The 18,903-nt window shown below is 38.8% G+C and overlaps 1 long non-coding RNA gene across 1 annotated transcript in view; it reads left to right on the top strand.

Moving 5' to 3' along the window:
* The first annotated feature begins 614 nt into the window (after positions 1-614).
* Positions 615-18,903, top strand: part of LOC127059751 (uncharacterized) — a 33,179-nt gene continuing 14,890 nt past the window's right edge. The window contains exons 1-3 of the long non-coding RNA XR_007777892.1: positions 615-1,054; positions 9,287-9,465; positions 14,054-14,116. This is a non-coding gene — a long non-coding RNA (uncharacterized LOC127059751). The remainder of the gene's footprint in view (positions 1,055-9,286; positions 9,466-14,053; positions 14,117-18,903) is intronic.

Raw genomic sequence — 18,903 nt, forward strand, 5'->3', positions numbered from 1 at the left:
TCTTAATGATCTAAAATAATTATTCTTTTCTGCTTTTGACTCAAATAATGGACAGAGTCAGCTTTCAAATGAGAGGCATTTTATATACTGCTTGTACTTAAAACTAAGATAGAATGTGCTTGCATTGACCTAGCAAAGTTCAGCAGTTAGGTGCACTACCCTGCGAGATCAAACCTTGTGTCATTATATTATAATCTTCCTGCCTACCCCATGCAGTGAGAACTGAAGAATACCTAGATGTGACTCTTGGCTTTTTTCCTTCCCCGGGGAGTATGGGGTAGAAGTGTGGCAGCACTACTGTCCTTTGCAAGTAATCGACTTGAATAAGTCATCTCTGGCAGGCAGCCTTAAACACAGTGTTCCTTTGTCTGGTAACTTGGTGCTACTGTGTTTGACTTAAAAGCATTTGTAACAGAGATGAGCTGTGTCTTTTAAGACTTGATATCCAAATAAAATTAAGTGTAATGCCACTGATAGCAGATAAGTGTGAAAGTTCTTGTGCAGGAAGATTTCAAATATTAAAATTTCTAACACTTCTAACAGCTAATGTGTCAGCTATTTGTTGGGAAGATAATCTCATTTTCCAGTCCCTTGTTCTTATACAATCACTTTACAGCTTTACTTCTCCTATCAGTAAGCAAGTCTTTTTCCATGGTGCCCTTTACAGCATGGGTCAAAATGACCATTGTCTGTACATTTCAGCCCAGACCAAAATCGCATATGTCCTTTAAAGTGTTGAACAAGACTTTTGAGACAGGCAATGTTTGCTGTGTCGTTCAGCACAAACATTTGACTTGGTGTCTTGAGACAAAATCTGCATGCAGACGTGAAGTAACTAGAATGGAAAATACATATTTCATTAGATGGTGGAGGGAGGCCTGACAAGATATGAAATGGCAAAAATGTTGTTATTTTGTGAAGACTTATATGATTTTTATATCACCAGGGTCTGACAGTGTTTTCTGTCCCTTCACAGCTCTCAACAGTTTTTTTTCCAGTTTGAGGCAGCTGCATCATGATGTGTTGGATGAGTCAGTGGGCAATGAGGGAGAAGGTAAGAAGATAATTATTTGCATATAGAAATAGGAGCTGGAAAGGAACAGTGGGAATAAAATCCAGGGGACAGTTTCTGTGTAGGAGCCTGGGAGACCCGAGGGCCCAATGCGTTTCTGTTGCTGGCATTTGGGTGATGTTAAGGCAGGGCATCCATATAATTGAAAAAATGCCGGAGACATACTTTGGATTGTGCTTTAGGCTCTTACTATGTGAAGTGCTTGAAAACAACTAGGATAGTATTATCCCTCTGTCTGTTCCACTGACTTTGGGGGAGTCATTTAATCTTTAGATCTCAGTTTTCCACTTCTGCAAAATATGACTGATAATACTGTAGAGGATAGGTTTGTCTGTAGGATATGCACAGTTTTCTGAGGGAAGGCAGGAAAGACCTTACCCTTTGAGGAAACAGGTTTGAGAGGAAGCTGAAGAGGGTATTTCCTGACCTAGACACTGTGCACTTTGGAAAGAGAGGAAGTCTTCAAGTAGCCTAAGGAGAAGAATAGTATTATGTCCATACTGTTTCCCAATAAGAAATAATTCTTCAGCTGAGATGAGTTCATGCTGCTGAGATCTCAGGTGCAGCAGCAAAATTTTATTTCATTTTGTATCAAACCTTGCCAGGGTTGCTCTTTGCTAAATGCTGTCCTAACCAATCTGTCTAGATTTGAAATACCATGAGCACTGACATATGAATTCACCTTCTATATTCTGATTGCCAAATTGCCTTTCTGCATCAGAAAGCATGATACAGCATTGGCTGAGCAAACAGTATCAGGCTGGTTGCACTCATCTGCACAAACAAAGAGTTGATTCCATCTGCCCAGTACTGCAGCTGAATCACAGGTCTTCACAGCACTGCTCAACTTGAGTTATTGTGGCAGATAGGGGAGTACATAAACATACTTAATTAGACTGTCCAGGTTTGATTTCCAGGCCCATTTTGAAAAGTAACATTTCTATTTGCAGCTACAATTTTACAGCTTTTACAGTGTAATTTGACATGAGAAGTTCAGAATTTCCACAGCTGTTTTTAGATTTTCTGTTCTAATTCTCACAAAATTGCATTTGCCATTTGCTATTCTGGATGACATCCCTTTGCATATCTTTTTTTTTTTTTTTTTTTTTTTTTTTTTCATTGGATTAAAAACCAAGCTGATTCACCACTGAAGTATCATCCCACTCATTTGTTTCTGTAGTTACCAGCAAGGCTGCCTTCTGCCAATGGTACATTTATGGGAGCTATCCCTCACCATGCCCTGTCACCTTCTTTTATCTAGCTCTGCCTAGAAATCTTTCTTTTTTGTTTTTCTGAGACTAGTAGTATGTGACCTTTCAGCAGTGTTTAAATTCACTCTCTTGAAAAGAAAAGCACCTCTCTCTCTGTGGTACTGCTTGTTGTTTCCCAGTTCAACTATCAGAACCCCAGAGGGTTTCTCAAACAGCTAACCATTAAACACAGTCAGGAACAAAGATCAATTGAAAACACATTTAGAATTAAGCTTCCTGGCCTGCTTTTAATTTCTTCAATTCAGCATTGGGAGTTATTACTGTGGTCAGTCTTGCCTTTTATTGTCCTATGGCTTATTCATATAAACTATCAACTTCAGGGATGCCCAACTGCTTTCTGGTTAGGGTGTCTGTTTTTAGTTTTGTTTTTTTTTTTAATATCTTTAAATATTCCCAAAGTTATTAAAGGATTATGGGTTTAAATGCAGAAGGCATTAAATAGAATCATGTTATTGGAAACAGAACTATATTTATGAGTCTAGAGAGAGTTTGCAAGCAACTCACTTTGCAAGCAGAATTTGGGTCATGGCACCTTAAAGCTTCAGTAGCTTTCTTCAGTCTGGGATCTGGGTTTCTGGCAGACTCATATATTATTTCTGTTCAGATAGATCTATACAGACACAAAAAGATATATAGCTCCAAAGGGTTTACAGTTCAGATAGAAATCAGGGAGAGTCAGTGGTTTGGCTCAGCTTACCTATGCCTTTAGGGGACAGAAAGAGAATCCTAAATGTAATTTGTAGCAAGCTCTGGACATTAAAATGACTGAAGCACCTTCAGCTCTGTTTGTAGCTGTCCTGAGCCTAAAATCTTTCTCTTGTGTAAGGTGCCATGCTACTGTCTTGCCATCATCAGTATGATGCCACGCATGTAATTTTGTCCCAAATCTTGCAATAATTCCTGGGTTCCTGGGTTTGGATTTAGATTCTGTTTTTGTAGGGGTTTTTCTGTTGCTTGTTTTGTTTGTGGTTTTTGTTGTTTTGGGTTTTTTCCTGGGCTTTTCTTTTTTGCTTTCAAGATAAGCTATTGTGGTCTACTTTCAGAGTTTAGGGGATTGTTAGGATATTTGAGTGTTAAAAGCTAATGGCAAGATAGCATCACTGTCACACACTCCCACCAGAGATCCCAGGCTCTGTCAGTATGCTGAATCTTTTTAAGGGAGTGGATTAGTGATAGCTTCAATATACAGCAGGGTATTCATTATGAATAATGGTAGCCTAGAGCCAGCTAGTTATATTTGCAGTGTGGTTTCACTAGGAAGCAGATGTTGGACAGATGGTAGTCAGATGATCAGTCATGCCACCATCTACAGTAAATTTGAGGGCTGTGGGGAGAAAGGTAACGTGTGGAACATATTTCTCATTTCTGTGGGAGCCTTGTACTTTTTTATGGGTATATAAAGGCTCACAGAAATGTATGAGTTGTTGGTTAAGAACTGTAGAGCTACTGATGTTTGGCTACAGCAAGTTAGCAAAACTTCACCTTGAAGTGCTTGTTACCCTTGCGTGACTGTGAATCCTATGACAGGATTCTGAACTCTCCAATATTTATAGAACTCTCCAAAGGTGAGGAGATTCCATGTCAGCTGGAGTTTTGCAGAAACCATTTTTAGGCTGGAACACTTCTTTGTTCTCTTTTTCTTCACTTTCCTTGAAAACTTTTATATACTTTTTTTCAGTCTGCTTTCTCCTGGCAGTTCTCTATTCTCTGGTACACGTCAGTATCACGGGAAGAGTGTTTCGATATTTTGCTCCAGCTGAGGTACTCAAGCAGATACAACTATCTTTGTAGTGACTTGGAGCACAGTCCAGTATTTAACATGGCTTATGTTATGTAGTGTTCAGTCATTATCATCTTTGTTCAGCATGGGAACTAGAATTGTTTCTTGTGTAATAGCAAGCCTTTCCTAAGATATAATTCCGACCGTGGGTTCATAGCAGTACTGATTTTAATGTATCTTAGCTGTTGCTAAACACATGTGTTTTGTCAGCTGAAGTCAAATTATAGTATGCATACTATGCAAGGAGAACATGGTGCTTAATTGTTTTAAGTAATGTCCAGTTTGTGTCACCACACGTTCTGGGTTTTGGGATAGAACTTCTGCAAAGGCTCAAAGACTGCTCCATTAAAATGAAATCTATGCTTTCCACTGCCCTTTAATCAATACAAACCAGAGCTTCCAGGGATTGTAATAATGTATCAAGTTGAATTTGGTTCTTTTGCAGCCCATCAAAAGAAGTTGTCCTTGACAAAAACAATATTTTAAATATCTGCTCATGAGCACCAGAGCCAAAAGGCTTCTGTTTCATTTGGCAAAATACCTTCCCAAGAGCAAGACTGTGACCTGAAGCAAAGCCAAAATAAGCTCTAACAGATGCTTAGCCTAGAAAGCACTAGACTGAATGGCTTAAATTGTTAAAGATTATATAGGAAAAGAGAAGGGCAGCTACCTAGTTCTGCTTCTGACTTGCTGTGTGGACAAGTTGCACTCCTGTTCTAGTGCTCTGCCAACTAGAGGATCCATCTCGTCTGTATGTGAGTGCCACCTCACTTCAGCTTCTGGGCTTTCCATTTCTGGCTGTGAGGGCTTCTGTAGGCAACAACAGAGCTTCTTCTGTTCATAATAGCAGAGGAGTCCTTTCCCAATAAACTCTGTTTAGCTTTAATAGTGAAAACTCATTCAGAGACTTTGCTCTGGCCTTCGATTCATGCTTTCCATACTGCATCTTATACTTGCACTTGGAAGATGTTTCAGATGCTTGGAAGAGTCAAGAATTACATCTGTGCTCCTGTGATGACTGAAGTTGATCTAATTGGACACAAGTTTCTCCTTGCCTTTCCATTTGCTAGTTCTGGCCTTTATCTGTCCTCATATAGTGCCATCTTTGCTCTGAGATCTGGTGAGAAAATGAATAACTTTCTTGGTGGCACTTCTGTTAGTGCCAAGAGGGGGTGTGGCACTCTGAGGCAAGGACAGAGCAGGATTGTGCTGGCCAGCAGTTTAGATTGGTTCAGGCTGTGTTAAACCTACAGCCTGATGATGCTGTTCTATAAGTTTCTGTGAAACTGCAGTTTAAACACTTGGTCATTCTCCAGATCCTGACAGTGAGAGAAGGTGAGGACAAAGAAACTAAACAGCTTTCCTTTGCCACAGAGATGCCTGATCCATAACTAGAACTGAGATGATGGGTTCTTAAGTCTGATTGTAATAACAGAAATCACCAGGATATAAGCAACTATTTGCTGCTCTTTTGGAGAGGATGTCAATCAGTCTGGATAGCTTTGTTCAGTGTAAGAACTAAGTGTCCATGCTCAGGAGAAAAGCTAAATAACTGCTGGTTGTGCTGCAGTACAGGTTGGGACAGATTCTTATCTTGTTGACTGTGATCCTGCCTGGGTAGGCCTTCTATCCAGGGTAATTGATACCAGGATGTCTTGTGAAATTAAAATTTTCTAGAGCTTGAGGTAGAGAGAAGAGCAAGTGGCAAGGATACCAACCTTGTTCATACATCTCTAAATTCAAAGAAGTATGTGTTTGTATATGTGACTTTATTTACTTGGACTGGCTTTGACACTGGGTTTCTTCCCTCACCAAAGTTCAGAAGGAGCTCTGCCTTTACTGCTCCCATGAAGCCTATGCCCATGGAAACTACACAATAGGATTGATATCCTTTGCATAAACTCCAGCATGGCTGAATCCAAGGAACAGGTAATCTCATTCCATAACTGTTGCCATCTGAAATCCAAGATCCCAATGGAGAATAGTGGTGAAGAAAGATTGCTGAAAAAGGAGAGTCATTTGCACTTAAAAATCCTCAGCATATGCTTTCTCAAAGCATGCTGTGATGTGATACATATTAAACTAAGTTAACATTAGTGGCCACAGAGCACTCCTAATGAACAAGAGATGTCCTTTGAAAGGTGTTTGTTCACCACTTTTTCAATATCTTCTCTGGGGGTTCCAAAAGCACTGACTTGGGCTTGTCACAATCCTGGTAAATTATTATCCCTGATATTACTCTATGAGCATGGTGAGAACAGACAAAGCTCTTGGGAGGTTAGGATCCAGGGGAAGCCATTGAAAATCTCAGCTTGATTTAGAGCATCTGATTCTCCCTAGAAGTTTGACATTTTACTAAATATGCATCAGCTGTGCTACCAAGAATGCATCCTGGGAAAGAGCACTGCCACAAACATCTCTTTCCCAGTATTTCCTAGGATGCAGTTTGGCAGCATCTTGAACAAGATCACTGTATTGCCAACTGCTTGGTTTGAACGACTTGGCTAGAGGTGGTTTTGGGAGACATCTGAGCTTTAATTTACTTACTGCTGCAGACCTTGTGAGGTCTGGTAGAAGGAGGCTTTCTTCATCCTATATTTATAGAAGCCTCAGCGGGTTGCTCTAAAGAACTGGGGTATTGGCCTCAGCTTCAAGTTAATGAAACCATAGCAACATGCTGTGGGATGGAGCAGCTGATGGGCTATATAGATGTTCTGTAGCTGTATAGTTGTACTTAAAGCTGTATAAGCAAGAGTAGGCCTCCAATACCTGATTTTAAACAACTACTACAAGTTTGTGAAGAATCTGCATTTAACAGTGAGGGGTCTAGGACATAAACAAGCTGTTGAGATTTCATCTAGCTGAAGCTAGATGTACTTGCTTTAACGTAACTGTAAGGAACTCTGTCCTTACAGTGGGACTAAGCATAATCTGACACCAGTTGTCTGTCTATAAACAGACAAAATCAAAACAAGCAAGACATGCTGATTATTGTCTAGAAAATGCCAGGAAAACTGGTGGTTCAAAGAGCAGCAGGCATGTTACTCTCTAAGGCAATTTCTTTTGCAGTCTGGTTTGACCTCAGATTGTATTCTTTATTCCCTTATCAGAATTGATGATCTGTAAATCCAGGACACCATCTTTTAAATAATGGTTATATCATTTATCACAGTTTTTCTCTGTAGAGTTGGAGATACATGCATAAGGTTAGGTACTGTGTTGTGAATAGGGCAATGTGTTTTAGGGTAGTGAACTTCCAGGTGTTCTTGGTCCAGTCAAGTTTCAGCTGCTTTTGGTTGATCTAAGACTTGCCTGTTGTACAAAAACTGGTTATGATTCAGTCTCCTAAATCTTACTTCTTAAGTAATGTGTTACAATATAAGGATTTTTGAAAGCCTGGGTTAATTCATCTAAATCTTCTAAAGCATTGGTATCAGGCAGCTCAATATATGTTCCTTGAGCACTAATTTAGTCAAAAGTGTACAAGTGTTCTTTATGTAAAAATTCAAGAGTGTTTCCCTGAAAAGCTAATTTAACCCCACCTGCCTATGTGAATCATTAGGATTAGTCAGCTGGTGGCATTACATGGAATAAAAAACCTGTTTCTTAGGAGGAAATTGTCTTTAAAGTTTTGGCACCCTTTTTTTTTTAATAGCATTGTTTACATTGCATTTTGAAAGACTGTTGTGTTTTACTGACATTTCCTGGTTTCAGTTTTGCTGATGAGCAGTGTCATTTCTGTCCTACAGGGAGGATAGAAAGGAGTTAATGTAACTTTGTTGTAAGTAAATTATCTCATGTGGTAGGACTTTTAAAGTCCCTGTTATTTGTAGCAGGAAAATAATGAGAATTACGTATCAGCTCTGTAGATGCCTGTCCATATGACTGAATGAGTTGAAAGTTGATGACTTTGTAATACAGTAATTTTGAGAAATTTATTTGGGCAAATGACTTTCTTTCTTGGGTTTCCTGATGTCTGGGAACTGTATGCAAAGCAAGCAAGTGAATATGAACTGCCACATTTGGCTGGTTCTGGTTTACAGGCCAGCCAGTAATCCATACTTGCAATTCCTTCTCAACTATTGTAAAGCATGGGAAGATAACTCTGCACTGTGAAAGTGTCTCTCCAAAGGAATAAAACCCCCCATTAGCCAAAGTACCAAAATGAATAGTAAATAACACATTCCCCTGTATGTCATCTGTGACCTTTTTAAACTGAGGGATGCAGCTTGAGGACTTGCCCATGAACATCTGAAGAACTGCTAGATCCACCCTCAATCCAAACATCTCTGGGTGGTTCTCCTTTCCTCAGAGGAAGGGAACCACTTCTAGGATCACACTCCTTAGCTGTTACACAACTCAAACATGCAGGCATTCACATAGGCAATCTCGATACTATAAACTCCCTAGGGACACCAACCTTTTTGCCTCCACTTTCAGGAACTTTGGCTGCCTTCTCTATGTGTCAGGGAGGGCAATGGGAGAGGCTTCTAATTTCTCCACAAAGCAATGTGGAACACCATAGTGTGTGGCTTTGTTGAGACCCCACAAGAAGGGACTTCTTGCAGAAGAAAGTGACAGGGCAGAGCAGATGTAATGATGAGCCAGAGACACTGCAAGGTTCATTGCACAGCTTAGGAAGAACCTTTTAAGTTGTGTTTTATGTGTGTGAGGCTATGCTGTTTATCCGCATTTCATGGGGCTTGTTTTTGCCCATAGCAAGCGCTGTTAGAAATATTTAAACAGATCTTCAAAGCATTGTCACATGTGTGAGACCAGCAGTCAGCCTCAGTTTTGTTGAGATGGTAATGATACTAAGAAAAGTCAATACTTGAGGGCTTTAACAGCAGAGGACACATCTGTACAATAGCAAAGTAGGATGATGGAGTCTGTTGACTTCATATGTACAATGACATTGATTTGAAGAGGTATATTGTAATTTTGATTCCTAGAAGGCCATTTCTTTTCTTAGTATGGAGGAGGGACAAAATGGTTTCCTGGAGAGCTGGGGGCTTAGGAGCAAGCTGGGAACTGGAGTGTGTCCAGTGTAATGGATAACTGAGGTAGCTGTAGTGGTACTAGTGTAAAGACATCAAAATTCTGGGGATTTGGTTATGAAATGTCCGAATATATCTGGTGAGAAAGCTTTCTTCTTGGTTTCAGTGGAGACCCAGGTGCTGAGGAAAAAGGAAGAGACTAAGAGATGGAAGAATTTGTAAGCAAGATTGATTATGTTGGATTCTCAATGAGCAGAAGATCCAGTTTTCACTGCTGCTGGAAATTTTTAAACAGCAAGAAGATAAATTTGTGAAGAAGGAAACATACAAAGCTACAAGATGGAGGTATATGAGAATCCCTGACATTGCTTAAAAACACAAAGTTGGTCTTAGTGTATCTATTTGGTAAATCCTCTATTAGAATTCTTGCTGCTCCTCAGAAAATTCTGCAGACTTATTTCTTATTTCTTATTCTGCAGATTTATAAGCTGTAAACCAGCTTATTTCCTTCAGTCCTAGTCTTATGTTTGCAAGAAAAACATTTGGAAGCTTGAACTTATGCTGAATTGTCTTTCTATTCCTTCAAATTGTGGTCACAGAAGCTGGTTCTGATGCTCATTACAAGTTAAACCTGATATCTGAACTGCTGAATTTGTCTGCAATTTATTCTCTTACTGAGTACTGTTAGACTGGAGAAATGAAAAGTCCAGCAAAATGATATGAACAATTGTGTTGGTTTAAATATGCAGGTCCAACCACTGATCTTGTGATCATATTGTAGCTCTGTGTTTTCATTTTCTGCCAATAAAATGTGACAAATGCTTTCTTCTTCCCATCATATATAAAATTATATGCTCTTTAGGATGGTGACTTTTCCATTCACAACATTCAGATGACCCTTTGAGTCCCTTAAGCACCCAATGCTATTACCAAGAAAATGTTCCTAAGTCTTTGGCCACTGGCTCACTATCCAAACCAAGCAGAATGGTCAGAGTCTGCACTCATGGGTACTGTATACTAAATGAAGTCTTGGTATAAAAAAAGGCTATTTCATGGTGTTCCTGACATCACCTGTTCATCGTGACATCATGATGTTTCAGGTGTTTTTTTGTTTTGTTTTTTTTCTTTTTTGCAGCCAATCTCATTTTGAAGGGTGGGAAGAAGGGAGTTCTCTTTATTGTATACTTGCATTAACGAGTTAAAAAAAAAAAGAAAAATAGGAAAAATGAAGAGCCTATCTGGCCTAGCTCAAATGCAATATTCTGGAAATGCAATTTTCACTGGCAGAGTTAACAGCCTTCCAAAAGGTAATTATTATATAGAATATACAATAGTGTTTTGACATTGTATATGTCTAGCATTATATATTTATCTAAAAGATAATTGATTAAATTAAAGTAGCTCAAAACCACCTCCAGCTGAAAAAACACAGTATTTATACAATATAAACCTTGGAAGATTTGATTTGTGTCTTTTGGATCAAATTACTTTTCAAAGTTGGACATGACTTCTGAATTTTGGATCCTCTTTCATGAGTTTAACACGTGATCAAAAGGGCAAATTTGGCATCTAGATTCCCTGTGTGTGCCAGTTCAGAATATATTGGTAGGAGTCCTTCTAACAATAATTTCACTGTAATTTTTGGAAAATAACAGTAAATGTTAATGGAATATTATGCAATGAATGATTCTGCAGTAGACTCCTGTGTGTCCCCAGAGATGAGTTTCCATGCAATCCTCTCTGTGCTAGAGCTCTGCTAGGAGAGGACATTGGGTAAGTTCTCTGTCGTGATACCTGTCTGAAGAAGGTCATAGACAGTTGCTGAGAGATGTAGAATATATTCAGTATAAATTCCAGCAGACACTGCCAAACTGGTTGGGCGCAGGCACTGCACAGTTGCCAGGCACTGCACAGTTAGGTATGTACCGCTGAGCACAAAATCCTTCAAAAAATCATAGCAACAGCCATAGAATGGAAAGCTACTAAATAAGAACGCAGCAGAGCACACAAGGGAACAACTTAGGATCTAGCCCTTCCCTTCATTCCTCATTTAGTCTTCCCATAGTAAAGAGCGGTTTAAGTCATGAGTCCTAAATTTGTCAAAAGTACTTAAATATTTGTTCAGTAAATACAGGTCACCTGGAAGACAGAGAAGATGGTTTGTGATGGGCAAGTGAGAGATCATGCTGTGTAACATTGTCATGCAGTTCATGGTATTTGAGGTTGACCTTTCTCTTTTGGCAGTGCAGAATATTTTCTGAAATAGGCACAAACCAGTAAGTTCCAACTTGAGAGCTCTCTGAGGTTTGAATCCATTCCTAGCAAGGGCTAGGATTTAAAGCATTCATCCTTAAATTGTCTTGAGATGCCGCTCCTTATTCTTCCCACACAGAGTGGTTTTATACTCTTGCAGTGGATTAAAATGATCTGGACAGAATGCTATTTGATATATTTAAAAGTTCTGAAGTTTATTGCTAATTTAATACATTGTCTTTTTCTTTCCTCCCCAATAAACACCACATTTTCCCCCACAGACATTCACATTTTATTTTGATCGTTATTTGCCTAAAACTCGCTACATATGATTCTAGAAACACTACATATAACAGATTACACTACTTATCTCTATAGCAAGTCTTTCCCCATCCCAGTCAGAGCTAAAACATGCAATGCAGTGGCCATAGCAAACATCTTGCATGTTTGAGAACTACAGAATGGCATTTTGGTACCCGGGCTTACAGTAGGACCAGGAGTTAGCTTTGTTGGAATAACTGACAACCAGCGGGGCTGGAGATCCCCATGGTGGCAATCTCTCTAGTTCTGAATAATGTTATACTGAGCTGGTGAAGGGTCTGGAGCACAAGTCTTATGAGGAGCAGTTGAAGGAGTTGGGGTTGTTTAGCCTGGAGAAAAGGAGACTCAGAGGAGACATTGCTCTCTACAACTGCCTGAAAGGAAGCTGTTGTGAAGTCAGTCTCTCCTCCCAGGTAGCAAGTGACAGGACAAAGAAAATGGCCTCAAGTTGCACCAGGGATGGTTTAGATTTGATATTAAGAAAAATTTCTTCACTTACAAGGTAGGCAAGCATTGGAACATGCTGCCCTGGGAAGTAGTGAAATCATCCAGAAGTGTTCAATAAGGCGTGTGGCACATGGGGATATGGTTTAATGTTGAACACATTGGTACTGGGTTAATGTTTGGACTAGATCATCCTAGAAGTGTTTTCTAACCTTTGAACCTGTGATCTGGTAAGTTTCTGCATGCTGCATTTGCAGAAAAGGTGTTCCCAGAGAGGCAGTAGTTTGATGATTCCTATGACATGGAAGACCTGTGTACAGCCTACTTTCATGAAATAACATAGAAGCAGAAAGAAGATGGTTTTCAGTGTTTATTTGCTGCTTTAAGTCACTAAACAGTTTGTTTTGGTAGCGTTGTGTGTTACAGGGCACAAGACCAGAATGTTCTCTGCTGCTTCCTGGAAACCTGCTAGTCTACTTTGTTAGCTTGCTAGTGCTTGATTCCTTCCTCACTATGCTGAGTTTTCAAAACCGTTAATTCTTTGCATTCTGCCGGAAGATGATATGTTCCTCTAGGCAGTTGAGAGAATAATCTGTAAGTATTGTGGTTTTGGCTAGTATACCAGGGATGTTGGCTCAGGCCAGGCTGCTCAGATGAGCATTCCTGGGACTACAGAACAGATGTTTTTACTGAAGTCAAAGGACAATAGCTAGAGATCTGGAAGTGCTTCCCCTCCAAGCATTTTTAAGGCAGTGTCAATGCAGAGAATAAGAGTTACCAGCCCAGTGTGAGCCGGTCTTTTATTTGGAGAAAGTATTGTCTGTTGTTGGGTGGAGCTGTCTTTGTGGAAATAAAGAAAGACTTTACAGAAGACTCAGGAAGCATCACAGAAAACTCAGAGCAGCACATTTTGTTCACCTGATTTTTCTAAGGTCTATTTGGAAGCCAGTTTCAGTGACAGCAGTGATCTGCTGCCTGAAAGGAGCTGGAAACCTTCTGGCATCAGTACATATCTGCAATGTCCTTCTGCAGGCCCAGTGTGAGGAAGGTGGTGATCTGGGGTATTTGATAATGGCATGATCTTAAGAAAGATCATGAGTTGCCAAAAGGTATTGCTGAAGTAACTTAAGTAGTAGTTTGTTCTTGCTTTTTCTTTTGATTTCTTTTACATTTTTTGTTACCTTCCTTGACCTTATCCCAAGAGAGCAGGGGAAAGGAATGAAAAAGAAATGTAGAAAAAGAGGCTAAGCATTGAATGTCAAATGGTGCTGCTTTACAGATATCTATGCTTTCTTAGCACAGTCTGAACTTTGGAAGGATGCTGAGTTCTTTGTAGTTTGAGGGGCGGGTGATTTGTATGACACCTTGCATAGGATTGATTTCACATAATATTACATTGTAGGATATCATACATATAATATGATATGATATTCATAATATGATATTGTATCAATTGATATGATACAATTTGAGGAAACTCTGGTAGAAAGATGGTTCTACTTATGAGCTACTGGTGCCCTACAAGTTTGGATTTTTTCTATTTAATGCTTTCCAGAAGCCATTGAATTGTCTTAGAAATTGAATTATTCTACAAAAAGTCATACCACCTGTGGATTTTTTTAATTCTCCACCTTTCTCTTTTTAGAAAAGGGAAAGTATCTGGGAATACCAAGAACACTTACTACATTTAGTCATTGATATTTAAAATCTCCAATTCCCAGAAATGATGCTTCCAAACTTGTCATGCAGCATGTATTTCAACTGCTGGTGAGCACAAAGTTGCTTGGTTGCCCTATAATAGAGAAGACCTTCTATTTTGTGAATTTTTCACTGTTACTAGGGCTTCAAGTATTTTTCACAGATTGAGGAGAGAGTCTACAGAGCGCTGAATTGCCAGTTTTCTTTTTCATTCAAGGATCAAAGGCTTGTCTTCAATGGGTAATTGTATGTTGAGAAGAAAATTGAAGGGGAAAGGAGGGTGAGTATCAACTGAAAATATTTGCTGTGAAACATCCAAAATTATACCAAGACTTAGTCATCTGCTGTCCATTTTAAATTAGAAATGCCATTATTTTTCTAATGGAGTTGATTAGATGCTAAAGCATTTTATTGCTGTGTGTCCTGGCATCTGTGGAATAATATCACAATACAAAAGCACAGATTAGTGGCTGACACAACAAAATTGATTTGCAAATTCTATAGCTCTGTTGAAAAGAAATCTATGGAATCTTTTTCGGTTTTTTTTCCCCTTTCCAGTTCTTCAGAACATTTTTTCCATTTCTGCTGTGTGACTCAGGTTTTAGTATTTAAAGGACTGATATGGCATGAAAAAATCTGAGCACAGAAATGTTGCTTTTGGAAGGATATTGTAATTGAAATTGGAGAGGCATTGAACTAAAAGAGCTATGGCAGACTAGAAAGGAACAGAAGTACTGAGCCTTGGATTTGTTAGTGTAGTTTCCACTCCATGAAAATAGAATTGTCCCAGAAACTGAACTACTGGTTTGAACAGACTTCACAATGGATTTCCACAGTTTTTAGCTTGCCTGCATGAAAAGTCCGGTATTTTATTGGATATTTCTTATTCACATGCTAAATTAATTAATTAGATGTTCAGTAGCTTGCACTTTGCAAGCTAAGAAATGCAGTTATTGACCACCTGAAAAGGCTGATGTTTGATCTTAACAGAATTGTGCTAGGTTCCAGTATTCCTCTTACGTTGTCTAAAGATTACACCTTAAATAGTAGAAATTGTGTATGGGCAATAAACATAGATATAATGGAGACTTTTACATTGAAAGTCAGGGCAATGCCATATCTTGTGCTTGTGACCCAGAGAAAAAAAATTGCATAATGTGTAAAAACTTCTAAAAAGGCTCTTTGAGTACGTAAACAGCACATAGGCACTGATACCTCTTAAGTCTTTCAGCTGATACTGTGTCCAGGATAACAGAGCTTAGTGGAGGCACGGTTTTGCAGTAACTCATATGGCTGGAACAGAGTTTCTAGGCAGAAGTCTTGTGGAAATCCTCGTCTGGGTCCAAAGGCTGTCACAGAGGAAAACTTTACCTCTGGGAGACTTGTTGGTGTGATGATGATAATAACTGACCTGAGGAAAAGGTTCAGGGTTAAGTGATAAAACTGGAAAATGAAATTGCTTCCTACAAAATTGAGCTGAGAACATTCAGAGAGACAGGACTTGTGTAAGTTTCAGAATGAAGTAAATACCAAACACTTCTTTGAAGGCACTAGCCTTCAATGATGTCACGTTATATTTTGTTTTGCAGGCTTTGAATTTTTGGTAACGATATATGTGTGTTATCTTCATCCATCCCCACATCCATGGGGATCTTTTAAACTCTGTGTATGAAGAGATTTTGAATATTTGCCTCTTGTTGGAAACATTCTTGTACACTGAATAAGCACACTCTATTTGCAGTTAAGCTCTTAAAGATTACTGAAATTATAGACAAACTATAATTATGGTACAAATACTAATTATTGGGAAAATGAAACAAGTCCTATTTTTAAGACTGCTAAATATTCAAAACTGTTAAATACTGGTTTTTCTTTTTCAAGTCTGAGCTTCAAATTAGCTTATTTTAATTTAAGCAATGTTATGAAATTGATTACAATATTTTTGAATGTTAAAACTAGTGAGTTTTAATAGTTCAAAATAATGTATAACTGGAAGCAGATAAAGACACTTGAATGGGGAGAAATAACCACATTCCTTAAAGGATGTGCACTTCCCATAAATTATCCCTTAAGAGATATAGCACCTTTTATTTTCAAAGAAACATTCTTTTACAAGAACAACTTCTAGCAACTGACCTTGGTATGGAGCCAGGCTTGGTATGGTGAGCTCTGCACATCCTTTGCTGTTCTTTTTTCTGTCCCACGCTTTTGTAACCCATGGCATTGCTGGCTGGGAGCTGGAGCCTCAGCAAGTTGTTGTGAGGTGCTGGCAAGTCCTGCCCACTAATGCCCATGCAACAAGAAACATGTGGGGAGAGTAACACAAGGGACATTCTAGGCTCTCAGTATCAGATATTGAGCCTGTCTGCTTCTTTTAAATTGTACTTCAATGCATTAGTAAATTTCTGTTTAAAATATCTGGGTTTTCATATTTGTGATTAAAAGAAGTAGTGTATGAAAATACAAAACCAATGTAATCCCTGCAAGCCAGCAAATGGGACTTTATATCCCCAAGTGCAGAATCAATTAGCCATAAATTGAGCGCTCATGGCATTTGCCGAATATGATCTGTAGCATGAATTGGAATAAAAACCATGTAGATTAGCAATTCAGTTGCTATAGAAATTTCTGAAACTGGAACTGTAACTTGCTGAGAAAACAGCCCATGATGTTTTGGTACCTCTAAGCCTTTATTTGTAATATCAGCTGTAACAATAGCTATGTATGTAGTTTCTTTTTTTGACCTCCTTACTCTTGTGAACACTGGAAATGGGTTCTTTATTGTTAACTCTGTGGTAGCTCTGGTTGCTCTTGCTGCTAGGGATCACTACATATAGGTGATCACTCCAACTCCTGATGTTGCAGGTATTACACAGAGAATAATAGGATGAAATTATGCATTTAGTATTTGCATCCAGGTCAGTTTGGCAGTCACAGACCAATTTCAAGAATGCACAGGTACCTAGTAGTTATATATATATACTGTTCACTCTTTAAAAGCTCTGTATAGCTGAATTCACCAGCTTCCACAGCCCAGCTCCTAGATTTGATCTAAAATTACCTTCTGTGCAATAACATTTAGCTGATTCAAAGGGTAATGGACAGCAGGTGGACCTTCCATTTCAGTGTTGTAAATCTTGGTGTCTTCTCATTGCTCTGACCCTTGGGTTTGTTCAGCTCAGTGCATCTACAAAGAAGACATCTAGAGCTTTTGAGAGAGACTACCATAACAATCTACAGAGAAACATATTGGTGAAGTTAAAGTCAGCATTTATATCAAGTCTACATTTATAACCACCAGTTGGATCTTGGTTAGGTGAATGAAAGGCTGCTGTACCATTCTCCTCTCTTATATGCTCTCTGTTGCATGGTCTTTTGTCTTTAGAGCTGTTAGTCCAATATTCACTTGAAATAGAGACCTTTGAAATGGCTTGCTGCAAGAGAGAATGTCAAGTCCTCTTTCAAATGAAAGTGAAGGGATAAAGGGCAAGAGTTTTAATCCAGGCTTTTAAGTGTGCTAAAAATCAAGCAATGGACAGCCCTAAACGGGTTCAACATTCTATTCAGCACTTCTGTCCAGGAGAAAGCTGAGTCTTGGCATGACAAGAGACCACAAAAATCTTTAAAAGATGGCAAGACAACCAGGCCTGTCTAACCAGATAGCTTTTAAAGCCCCTATTAAATTAATAGAAAAGCCTACATTTTTGACCTATTGGTTTGCTTACATTTTAAGTCTTTGGATACCTAGATATCTGGATGAAGCTTCCATGAATTATTGAAGTCTCTGTGCAGTAATTGCTAACTGAATCCCTCAGTAACTTTTAGCCTGCTATTTAGCATTTATTTACAAGTTCTCAGTGCTTTCTGTTTGAACAGAACGTGACACATATACTCATTGCTATTAATCAATGCAGAATCATATTTGAAACAGTACTGTCTTATGCACCCTGATTCTTCAGCCAAACTCTGATTACTCCATTTTCAACACATTTACATTCTGTAGCATCTAGCATCTTGCTGCCATTTTCAATCTGTTCTTCTTGTAGGAGTGTTGTTTAGATGTTAACTATTTATAAGGGCCCTGCAAGGTGCATTTTGGCTTTTATTACCTCTTAGTGGAAACTGAGAGTGGAGTATTATAAAAACATAACTGGTGTACGCAGTCTTGGGCTTTATTCCAAAATAAAGAAGGAACTGGGGGCAGGGGGAGGTAGGAGTAATGGGAGTGGAAAAGGTTATGTTCTCATAAGAAGTGGCTGCAACTTGGCATAACTTTGGAAATCACATCTGTTTAATCTAGTGATGAATTTGGCATAAAGTAGTTGCTGCTTCTCTTCAGTCTAGAACTTAGCTTACAGCCCTTTGAATATCATGTGGAATTTTAATGTGTTTTGTTTCCTATTTCTCTGAAGTTCATGGATTAATTATGCTAGTTGGCTAGGTCAGAAAATTTGAAAATCTATTTGTGCGTATAAAGGGACTGAAATCCTAAAGACTCCTCAAATGAATGCAGTTATAGCATAGTCTTTACAAAAGAGTAAAATAACAACAGTTTTAAAACTAATTGAAGCTGTAGTTAATGGATATAGTGGACAGAGATACCAGTCTTTTTTGAGGCCATAGGTTCATCTAGAACATGAATCCAGAAGAAAAAAATGGGCTGTGCTATGTAAATAGTTGATGCTGTTGAGTCTTTGATTCTTTGTGGAGCCTTGCAGAAGACATGCAGTTTGCAGGGGTGGGACACTGCCTTTTACTTTTTTTGTGTATCTGATAATCTCCATAGCAATAACAGTGAGCACTTCTGCTTCTGGACTTAGTGAGTCTGCACTAGTTACTCTTGTTGTGATATAGTGCTGATTTATCAGCAGAAGATCCAAATACCTTTATTTGTCTGCAGTTGGGGTTTGTTTGTTTGTTTCAAGCTGTTCAATTGACAGCCAACTAGTTACCTTGAAATCGAAGTGAATGTAATTCCTTAGTACCTGAAAGCTAGAGAATTGTTTCTGGAATTTGTAAAGTCTATTAATAGTTGAGTCTTCAGCAGTAGTGGAATCAGGGTTGGGG

The sequence above is a fragment of the Serinus canaria genome, chromosome 6 (assembly GCF_022539315.1).
Source record: "Serinus canaria isolate serCan28SL12 chromosome 6, serCan2020, whole genome shotgun sequence".
Classification (NCBI taxonomy): domain Eukaryota; kingdom Metazoa; phylum Chordata; class Aves; order Passeriformes; family Fringillidae; genus Serinus; species Serinus canaria.